Below are 12118 nucleotides of genomic sequence, written 5' to 3'. Positions count from 1 at the left end.
TGTCTGGACTCAACTGTCAATAACGCCAAGCAAGAACCCTACTATAGACAATAAAATCATAATACTTGGTATGAAAATGAATACCTCAAACTTTGACCCCAATCCCAATCAGTCCTGAAGATATCAGGTCAATCTTCCCACAGGTAACTAATTGTGTAGTTGTCGGAAGGCAGGGTTATGACTTCAATTCAAATCTTCATTTGATTACTTTCCAACTAGCTGGAGAAGGAAGCATTCAACCATCTCAGGCCTCAGGTTCCTCATCTAGAAAATGGGGATAGTAACAATGTCACTAAAGGTTGGTGTGATATTAAGCAAACTCATCTAAAGTACTTACAAGAGAGCCTGGTCCATAACACTAAAAAAGATTATGTTATCGTTATCATCATTGTCACCGTGGCCCAGCATAAAAATAAACTAAAGGTTGCACATTTATCACATTTATCAAGCTGAGGAGATAACACAGTCAGAAAAATGCTTTTGTTGCAAGCTTGAGGATCTGAGTTTAAAGGAGGTGGGGGTAGAGGGGAATGTGGTAGTTGGTACTTGTAATCCCGGCGCTGGTAAAAGAGACACAGAATCCCCAGGGCTCTCTGGTCAGCCAGCCTAGTCCACTGAAAGAGTTCCTGGCCACAAAAAGTTAACAGCACCTGAGAAATGACACCCAAGGTTCTCCTCTCACCTCCTCACTGAAAGACTTGTTTGAGAAAGGGAGTAAACAGTCTTTTGCCTGCCCCATGCATCAGTAGTCAGACCTCAAGACATCCACCTCTCTGCTAGCTTTCCAAGACAGAGCTTTATTCCCTGATCACAACATACTACCTCAGTTCCTATATTTTGGCTTGTGCTGTTTTGTCTTCTTTTATGAATCCCATTCTGCCTAATTACAACCTAATTTTCCTTCTCAATCCTATTCTAGAGTAACCTCTTTCTGAAAGTATTTCTGATTTCATCTCCCTCCCCCACTTCTCAACACAGCCACATTATGTTACATATCCTATTATACTTAGAGCTAAAATTCCAAACATTGGGGCTGGAGAGATGGCTCAGTGGTTAAGAGCACCAACTGCTCTTGCAGAGACCCAGAGTTCCATTCCCAGCACCCATGTGGCCGCTACAAATCATCCTTGACTCCAGTTCCAGGGGAATCCGAAGCCCTCTTCTGACTTCCTCAACATTGCACAACACGGGTGCACTCACATACATGAAGGCAATACATTCATACACATAAAATAAAAATAATAAATAAAAATAAAATAAAAGTCCAAACATTGAAAAATTGGTCCTCTAGCCCTAGTCCTCTGGGAAACAGATGGATACATGTTCATGCTAACATGTGGGACTACAATGCCTGGGGCAGCAAAGGACAAAAGCAAATGTTGTGTTGCAGAGGAGGCTACAGCTGCTCAGGGAGACTCAGCTGCTTAGTCCTGTGTGGACTTCTCAAGAGCAGTATGAAGTTATGGTGCCTTAAAGCAACCTGAGAGAGAGAGGGCAAGGCATGGATCTGTGGGTTCCTTCCTGTCCTCAACCTTCCATTGGTGAAAATTTGAGTGCTGAGATGCTGATTCCCCTGGTCAAGATGAGTTTCCTGGTGTACATGGGCCTCACAGCAGCGCTGCCTGCACTAGAGATGTCCACATTGTGTGAAAGGATGCTTTCCAGTAATCATCAATTGATGATGGCAACATTGTTGCCAAATCTGAAGAATTCTCATAGTGCCAAGCACTGAGTAGGGAAGGAGGGAGACAGCCTTCCTCTATAGCTCAGAAAACTGACCTAGGACAACTACAGGTTGTCAAGGGGAATGAGATGAAAGGTGGTTTTCAGTAACTGCCAAGTTTCAAACCTATCTTTCACATCAATGCCATACCTTTCATGAAATTTACCAGCCCAAAGTCCACTGCCTTTACCTGCATCCCAGCCCCTTCTGGCCTTCCCAGTAAGTATCACAGGACAACCTTACTCTGGGCAGATGCTGTAGACAAAATTTTACCAAACTAAACATTCATCAAGTATATGAAATATCCATAATCAGGCATCTAGGGTTTTTTCATTGCTAATGCTGAGGATGGTTTCATGCTTACACAGTGCAGTTGAATTTTGTATAAAAATTTTTCAAGTATCTTTTTGATCAAAGATATTTCTTAAAATAGTCTTTACTGTACAATTCATTTCTAATAAACCTTCCCACCAAAGAATTCTCCCAACGTAACTAACAAAACAGGCCATTTTAGAAAGCTTTGGGTTTGACTTTGACTCAAAGAATAAGGTGGAAGGAAGAGCTACCAAGGTTGATTCCTGACACCAACCTTGGGCCTCTACATTCTTGCACACACACATGAATGTGCACCCACACACATGAAAACATGCATACATACAGACCCACAACAAAGTGACAAAAGGAAAAATACTTTAGAAAGAAAGAAGCCACCCTTGTCCATACGTTTATATTCTCTATGAGAAAAAAGGGCTTTCAGCTTCTGATCACTTCATTCTGTGCGTCCCCTTAGGACACAATCAGTTTTTGTCAACTTAGTCCTTTCAGAGTGTTGACAAGCATGAGAACAGGGTAAAAGAGGGAACTTTCAAAAAAGTTCTAAGAACAAAAATAACTCACTCTATCTAAATTAATTCCTAGTAATGTTCTATTTGTTACTTTAGGCATTCTGTCTCTGAATGTCTCAAGGATCTGGAAGGGCAGGAAGCCTTGGTTATCTGTGAAAACGTGACGGGTCCCCTTCCTCACTGCACCCTTTAGCAGTGACATTTCCATCAGCACATTAGTCAGCAGGTAATTTATTAGCTTCCTGTTCTATTAATCATCTATCTGTTATCACTCTCCATGACTGATATAGTTTCCTCCAACCTTCATTTAAAGATCATTTGGGAATATTCATGCAATCTGAAGCAGGCTACGCAAAGACTGTTGTGGAGCTGTAGAGCTTGGTCTTCAGTCTTCACCATGTGTGGATAATCAAAGCTCAGCAAGGCTCCTGAGTGGTGCCCACACAGGAACAGAAGAGACCTCACAAGTCACTTTCACCATGTGCCTGCTCTCCAAAGTTCCAAACTGGAGTGTGCCAGAAACACAAAGCTAAAAGACAGAGACATTCAAAAGACAAGGCACTCTTATCTCAGGCATCCTGATTCTAACAACCCCTCCCCTCCTAAAGTGAAACATTTTGAACATGGCACAGGCTTTAAGAAGTCATAAAAATCACAGGAGCCTGAAAATGGGGCTGTTGCCTCTTGCTATTTATTGACTTGGCTTTACACAGAATCATAAAACTAAAAAGTCAGTAATAAAAATATTCTTTTGCAGAGCACTGCAGGCAAGTAAGCAAATTTGGGCAACCAAAAGCCATGTTTTGTTCTGATGCAAATACATTTTAGTAAGAAAGGGCCACCTAGATGCTCTTAGTTGGGATCATAGAACCCGAGTAGTCTTGAGATTGAAGGGGGTTCACACATCTAAGGGGGTTCACAAGCACCTGGTCTGCCCCTTTGCTTTCCAGTTATAAATAAGGAAGCAGTAGGGAAGAAGGGACTGACTGGTCATCGTGCAGCTAAATATAGAGACTCACGGCCATGTGATGAAGTGGCTTGCAAACTGGATAGCTCTCCAGTGCCCTGCCCGGTCATCTGCTCTCCCTCATCCCCACCAAGCCAGCACTGATGTTCATCAAACCTCTTTGCCCATATCAAATCAAACTTCCTAATTAAAAAATTAAATCAATTAAGAATTTATTTATATTAATTTTTAAAATAAAATTATCCAAGAGGAATAAATTGCTCTTCAGATGGACATAGATTTCTGAAAATTTGTGAGTTTTTAATAAAAAGAATATTTGAGGACTAGAGAGATAGCTCAGCAGTTAAGAACACTGGCTGTTCTTGCAGAAGACCTGGGTTTGAATCACAGCACCCACATGGCAGCTAACAACTGTCCATAACTCCAGTTCCAGGGGATTCGACAACAGCCTCTTCTGTCCTCCACCAGCATTGCACGACACAGGTGCGCTTACCTGCATGCAGGCTATACACGCATACACATAAAATAAAAATAAAGAATATTTGGGGTGTTTTGCTCTCTTCATAGGTCTCAGGAGTACTGAACCCCATGAAGAATGACTTTCCCTCTCCTCTAAAACATCTCTCTTCTTGCTTTCTAGATTCCATGTTTTCTTGACCATGCTGTTCTTCAGTCCCCCTTTGCACTATCCTACACTTTCTCTTACTAGAACTAAGCACTGGCACACTAAAGTCTCCCTCCAGGGCTTTCTCCCCTGTGGCCTCTCCCTTTCCATCTCCCCCGCCCCCACATCCCAGGGCCACATCATCATTATCATCATCACCACTATCACCACCATCATCACCACCACCACCACCACCATCAGCAGCAGCCTGGCTTTTGGCATATGCATGCCACTGACTACGAGCTTATCTCTAACCCAGGCATCGTTCACACTCAATTGTCAGTTTGACATCTCTGCCCAGGTGTCTAGTGACAGACAGCCTCAGATTTAACACAATCAAAGCCTTTATCTCCCTGCTCCACAACGTCTTTGTTGCTTAAAGTGAGTGTTAGGCTTCCAGTCTCTTGCAAACAAAAGAATCCTACTTACTATGTAATTTTCTGTAAACTAAGCAGTCTCCCAAGCTGCTCAGATGACAGGTTTCCACCACCAGGCACAGCTCTGCTATGCCTTCCTAAGCACAAATTGTTGTGTTTTAGGCCTGGAAGTAAGTGAATAAATTAAATCCAACACTTATGCTTTTGTAGTAGAAAACAGAGACAGAAATGACTGATGTAACACACCCTTAAGTCCTAGCAGAAATCTACCTAACACTCAGAGCTTTGCTTGCTCTATATTTTTTTTCTGCCACAAAATATAAATTAAGGTGCATTTCCTGGAAGGATGCTTTCTTTCCCTTGCCAGACCATGTACATCTGATGTTGGGGCCATCACAGCCATCATGCCTGTTGGTCATGTGTCCTGCAGTTTAGCAGCGTCTTGTACATGGCATACGATAAGCTCTTTTTCACACCCCCAGGAATTGAAGGACATTTCATTATGTGATATTTGAGGTTTTATATCTACAAGATGCATATGTGGCTTCAGGCTGTTTATTGGTGGAAAAGTGTAGAAGTATAGAAATGTATTTGCCTTCAACAACTAAAATCCCTTTCTGCAAATGTCAGTCTTTTTGTCTTCAAGCAATTACTTGCACAAAGCAGTCATTATATATAGACACTGTGGGTGCACCATGCCCTGTCTGCTCTGGGAAGTTTAACTACTGTGGAGAGGGAAACTGTAAATAAACATGACACAAGTACTAACATTTTGCTTTTGTTGATGTGGAGGAAGATGTCAGTCCAAAAAGCAACATTGCATAAATGAAATACATTTCATTCTCTCTGCAGTAGAAAAGATTTAGCAAGTGTTGAGTTTTAGAAAATTAGTGTCTATGTGCCTTCTGCTATTTTAATTTATACTAGGTGGTTGTGGAAAAAAATGCCTGAAATATTGTATATGGTCTTACTATGGTAAGTTAAGAAGTGCCTGTACTTGCTGAAGATGTGCACTGTCCTAACTGCACACTAATACCACAGTGAACAAAGCAAAACCCCTTGTCCGATTGGAGATTGTGTCCTAATGGGGTAGAGAAAGATGCACAAAGAGAAATATTCTATTACTTTTATCATTGCTCTGACCAAAATCCCTAAAAAGGAAGGATTTGTTTTGGCTCCATTTCAGAGGGTTCAGGCCATGATGACAGGGAGGACATGGTGGAGCAGAGCAGCTCACATCATGACTGACAGGAAGCAAGAAAGAGGGGTACAGGAAGGGGCAGGGCAGGACGCTACCCCTAGGACACCCCCCAATGGCTCACCTCCAACTTTTAGCCCCAGTCAGTGATGCTATCACATCATGACTCCATTAAGAATTTGAGTCACTGATTCTGCCAGAGCCTCAGGATCTAATGGTCTCTGGAAACACCCTCAGACACACCCTCAGAGCATGTTTCACTTGCCCCCTAGGTGTTTCTTAATCCAATCACCTTGACAAAATTAACCAGCACAAACATGTGGAGGCCAAACATCACGTTTTTCTCTCAAGGGGTGGAGGTGGAGATGGGGTTAAGACGTGAACTAAAGGGAGCTACTAGAGATGTAATGGGGAGAAGGGGAAAGGGTTTAGAAAGACTAATAGAAGTGGATATAATCAAAATCTTATATGCATGTATGGAGCTACCATAATTAACCCCCTTGCTCTATAAAATTAATCTATACTTTAAAAAAAATCTTGAGGAACCCATTGGTAGAGCACCTGCTAAGTATGTGAAAGGCCCTGGGTTCAATTTCTGGCACCATTTAGAAACTACATTGACACACGCTACTGATCTGATGGTAGTTCAATATAAAGAAGGATAAAATGTCAGTGAAGGCATAGGAGGTTCAAGGGGGCAGCTAGTCTAAGGCAGGAAGGGTAGCAGATTTTAAATCATGGTCAATGAAGACAAATCTGAGGTAATTTATCAAAAACCTAGATGAAATGAGCAAGCCACATAGATAACTTCAGAAGAGCTCACCAGGCAGAAGGAACAGAGTATGCAAAGGTGCTGTGTTTAAAGAACAGAAAGAAGTCTGCTGTGCCCAGCCATCTCACTGGCTCTACAATAGATTTTTGATAGTCCAAAATGTGAAAATAACTTAAAACAGTTACCCAGAGATATTTTTTCACTCCTGAAGTGTTGTGGGTATCCTGGGGGGGGCAGGGGGGGTAGAGTCAGCATGGAGTCACGACAGACACTGGGAGTCAGTGCAAACAGCTGCAGACTCATTTATTGCGGATATGGGGCTCCCTTATAGCCCCCCTCCCGGTGTCCCATTGGTCCATTGATAGGTCATGTCTGCTCCTCATTGGCTCTCTGTATCAGGCCATTTTTGCATCAGCCATCTCTGTGTCTTTTGGCAGAACACAGGTTTGCCTCAGCCGGATGTTTTTGGCATATTTGCAGCGCGCATGCACTGGTTGTTCAGGCCGTACTTCCTCCTACATATCCACCCTTTTCTTTTTGTGAAGCTCTAGTGGGAGCCAATATTCTTAGCCTTGGCATTGTTGACCCCACCTCAGGGGGCCCCCAGCATTATGAACCATGCCTGTCTTAGGTTGACTTATCATACAAGTTCTTACCCATCATTGACTACCAGCCCTCGAAGGGTGGCCTCCCTGGGTATGAGCCCACCAGGGTGATTGGGGAAGGCAATTATATAGAGGCCTCATGGATTTCTGTGAGCCAGGCTTGTAGGACTTCGCAGAGAGAATCGCGTCCTGTGTGTTGAAGTGCCAAGAGGACCTGGAGTGTGGCTCTATTGATGCGTTTTTTCCTTTTGCCATTGGGCATGCTTAAAGAGACACTTGACAAGGATGAGTAGGACCAAAAGAATTCCTCCCAAGGAGGCATATGTGAACAATCAGGATGGTGAGAGTAGTTAAGGAACTGTGACCAAGGGCCCTTGATGTACTGGGCGAGTCATGTCCTGGCAATAGGGGAAGTGTGGGTGAGCGATTTGAAGGGGGTGGGGAACGTAGCGGTTGATGGGTCATGTGCCTCGGTCCCGCAGGCTGGCTCCTCACATTCCTCCTTGGGGGTAAGACAGGCACTGAGACCCGTCAGGGGATCTGAAATGGACAGATTGATGGTAGCCTGTTCCTGACAATGTTTATTGTGAGCTGCTATCACATCCTCTGGTGAAGAGGAATTAAGGCTAGCGATAATTGCTAGGAGAATAGGGACAAATGAAGCAGGTGGGACAACACCGATGAGACCTCATGTTTTCTAGTGAGGAAGAGAACGGGCATCCAGAGGTCAGGGTCCCATATGTTTTCTGGAGTTATCCATGGTGCGATGATAGCAGCCTCATTCCAGAAAGCATCTAGGTCATTGATTTTAACTTTAAGCCCTCCGGCAACAAGGAGGGATTTTAATGCCCTGATTTGGGGTTCCCTACAGCTGGGGGGCAGATTACCCATGTTAATTCTGAGACAAAGAGAATGTATCAGGCCCAGATGTCTTGTGCTTAGTGGTTCGTTAGGCCACGGCCGTATGCCCACATGGTGTCTCTGGAGGCGGGGTGGCGGTAGGGGCCACTCCTGGGTTCTGCCTCCTAGGGGGTCAGCCCTTATGTGGAGGCGCCTGACGAACCAAAAGCAAAATGTGTACCTCCCTAATCGACAGACAGGATGAGGGAAAAGGGAAGGAGGGGGTTCTCATGCTCACCCATGGGAGAACCAAAGGCACATGTAACACGTAGGGGCCTACTTACTGAAACTTCAGGCAGGGGGCATCTCACAACACCAAAGAAAGCAGGGGAGAGGCGCCCAGGTGGTGGCGGGTGGAGAAAGTGAAACTAAGGCTGATCTCCAGAGCGTAGATGCACTGCGGGCAGAAAAGCACAAAGAACACAGTCCAGAAGAGAAAAGCGGCTACCACAACGATAGCCAGAACCCAAGGAAGGTCAATGCCCATACACCAGATGTTGCGGGTGTCCTGGGGCCCTCTGGGCGGGGGGTAGAGTTGGGATGGAGTCACGACACAGACACCTGGAGTCAGGTGAGAAGCAGGCAGTGCAAGCAGCTGCAGACTCATTTATTGCGGATATGGGGCTCCCTTATATCCCCCCTCCCGGTGTCCCATTGGTCCATTGATAGGTCATGTCTGTTCCTCATTGGCTCTCTGTATCAGGCCATTTTTGCATCAGCCATCTCTGTGTCTTTTGGTAGAACACAGGTTTGCCTCAGCGCTGGATGTTTTTTGCTTGTTTTCAGCGTGCATGCGCTGGTTGTTCAGGCCGCACTTCCTTCTACACTGAAGGCCAATTTTGGATACTTCAGGAAGTGCTGTATGGAGAAAAAAAATACAGAAAATTGTTTTATATGCACCGCACCACATAGTCTCATCCCCCCAGTTTTTCTGCCAATTAGCTGTCTGATTTTGGCTGAGTCATGGAGTTTCTCTGAACCTGAGCGCTTTTTCGTGTGTGTGTGTGTGTGTGTGTGTGTGTGTGTGTGTGTAGACCTGGGGACAACCTGGGGTAGCATCTACTTTTATATTGAGACAGAGTTTCTCACTATTCTGGAACTTGCAAGTAGGTCAGGCTGGCTGGCCATCCAGCCCCAGGGATCCACCTGTTTCCATCTCCCCAGCCCTGAGATTATAAGCACATACCCAGCTTTTTTAAGTGGGTTCTGGGGAGTGAATGCAGATACTCATATTTTTAAGGTGAGCACTTCACAGACTCCCCATCCTGGTCCTGAGTTTTTTAGAATGGAGGACTTAGTCTAAGTGATTTGCATCTTCTACCTCATGCCTGTCCACTTACCTGTCACCCATCTTCCGTCTTTCTTATGTCACAGTTAAGCTCGTAACATCACAGCTATGAGAATTCACAGGTTTCTTTTTGGAGACATGGTTTCATTCTGAACTCTAAGCTGGCCTGGAACGCTCTATGTAGCCAAGGTTGACCTCAAACTCACAATCCTCCTGCATCAGACTCCCAGGTGCTGGGTTTAAGGCACACACCACCACACCCAAAAGATTCTCCAGGTTTTAAAAGCCCAAGTGCCTACAGAAGCTCATAAGCTGTTGGTCTGTGAGAAAGCCCTACAGAGAAGGGAGGTGGGTGCAGGAGGAGTCTCTGCATGTGTTTCTCAGTGGAAGGGGCACTGTTGCCTCTGAGACTGGGTAGTTCTTTGTTATAGCACACCAACCTAGGTCTAGCAGGATGTTTCTTATCTCAGGGTTGGGCTCTAATCCTCACTCTGCCAGTCACTATGGCAACCCAGACACACCCACATGCTTCCAACAGCCCTCAGAGTAGGTAGTTCTGGCATTTTAAGAAAATTCTAAATCCAAAAGGCATAAATAAATATGCCCAGTCTACTGTGTAACACATGTTATAATTTATAATAATACAAGAAAACTACCCTCCCATTGCTCTTTTGGTGACCTTTATCTCTAAGACCCTTCTTTGTCCCCTCACCCTTCTTTCCAAGATAGTCCTTCTCCTTGCCCCTCAAGGCCTCCAACCATTACATACTCTCAGAAATAGCCTGAGGTCCCAGATGCCTCAGTCCCAGCTGCTGATGCTGGGAGATTTCCCAGCCCTCTTCCTGAGCACCCATCCACCTGGGGAAGGAGAAAGAAGACACCTGGCAGAGTTCCATTTCAGCCAGAGGGAAACCTGACTATCAATACATGGAGGTGATCTGCAAAATTGAAAGCCATGCCCACTTGGCCTCAGCTTTTGATCTTTCACCAAGCTGGGCCATAAATACAGAGCTAGCCATTTCCTGTGCTCAGTAACTCAGCACCCTTGAATGGGAAACTTATCACCATAGTGAGATATGTGTCCAATTACCCTGTTATTCCTATTGACCTTTGAGCTTCCCAAGCCAGGAATGGAAGAGGGAGGGACCAGAAGACATCATAGGAGACCTCACTGATTCACTGGAAGCCCCTAGGAGGGGTTAGTGACACACATGGTGATTCTAAAGCCAGTGCAGAGGAAGGGGCAAGGAGGAGTTTGCCCTGAAAAGTCTGGGGCTGACAGAAAGGAGACAATTTAGACACTAAAATAAGAATAAGAATAAGAATAATTAATAATAGCAAAGGGCTAAAGCATCAGTCATTGACTTATGGCTTCATGTCTTCTCCCTGTTCCACTGTGAGTTCCTAGAAGACAGAGACATTTATCTTGCTCACCATGTATTCCCAGTACCCAACAGCCTGCCTGGAACCTGATAGTCTCCAGTCTTTTGAGCCATTTGTTGTTTCCTGTAATTTGTAGCGCTCTTTCCTATTTGAACCTTAACATCCAATCTGAAAGTCTATCACTTCAAAAGTGAACACAGTTTAAATGTTAGCTGCCTATCTGGATATGGTGGTTCACACTTGCAACCCAAGCATTTGGGTGACTGAAGCTGGAGGGCCACAAGTTCAAGGATCAACAGAAAGACACATCTCTTACCTTAAAAACAAAAGAGATAGTTTATTCTGGAGCCAAACATAAGTGACGATGGCCTGGGAACACAGATATAAGATATCCCAAATACCATATTCCTTTTTTAAAAAATTGTATTCCAAATAAAATTTATGCAATTTTTATCACACTTTTCCAGAAAAAATACTTGAAGAAGTTTACATAAAAATATATATACAATGAAGTTTAAGGGGGGAAAAATAGGAATAAGAAATCAAAGATGAAAGGATGCAGTCAACTTTGGTGGAATAATGAAGGTTTCCATTAGTTCTGTTCTTTGTTTTGGCAAATCCTACAGAAGAGTGGGTGCCCTGCCCCCATTTACAGCTGCACTGGAAAGTCCACACTCAAATATAGATCCTGTGACTTCCCAACAGCTGCACAAAATGGCAAAAGAGGTCCCCCATGGCGTTCTCAGTTTATATATATGTCCTTAGCCCCTCCCCCACATAAGCTAAGGTCAACTGATTGGGTGGGAGGAGTAACTGACTCTCCCATCAACCCCTTGATAAGCATGGGAAGGAGATGTGACTATAGCTTGTTGGCATAGTGGTCAGAAGACACTTCCAGTTAACACTCCACCCCTTCCTCCAGCTCTTACATTCTCTCCACCAACCTCTTCTGCAAAAGTCCCTGAGCCTTGGAGGAGGTGATAGGTGTAGGATGATCTTCTTCCCATTGTGGCAAGGCATTGAACTTTCAGATCTCTGCATTCTCAGTTTTCCATGGGCTGTTGGCTCATTTCAGTGGGACTCCAACTACTATAAAAACACAAGCAAGACACAAGAACATCTAAATAGTGGCTGCTATAATAACTTAACCTATGGATGTAGACACAAATGTTTGGATGGTCCTTCAGCAGGTGTATCACATCCATCTAACAAAACAATTGTATTGGCTTCCCTCTGGGGACTAAATGGTTGACCTGGTCTACAGTACCAGATGTGTGTTCCACCTCTAGGAGTAGGTATTATATTGTCGCAAGCCGGGACTCTGTCCAGCAGAGTCCAGGAAAGACGACACAGACACCAAGGTGAGGTCCAAGCTTCTGTTTCTCTTTCTTCCTTT

The sequence above is a fragment of the Nannospalax galili genome, unplaced genomic scaffold, assembly GCF_000622305.1.
Source record: "Nannospalax galili isolate Female #2095 unplaced genomic scaffold, S.galili_v1.0 scaffold17, whole genome shotgun sequence".
Classification (NCBI taxonomy): Eukaryota; Metazoa; Chordata; class Mammalia; order Rodentia; family Spalacidae; genus Nannospalax; species Nannospalax galili.
This window is presented reverse-complemented; position numbering follows the sequence as displayed.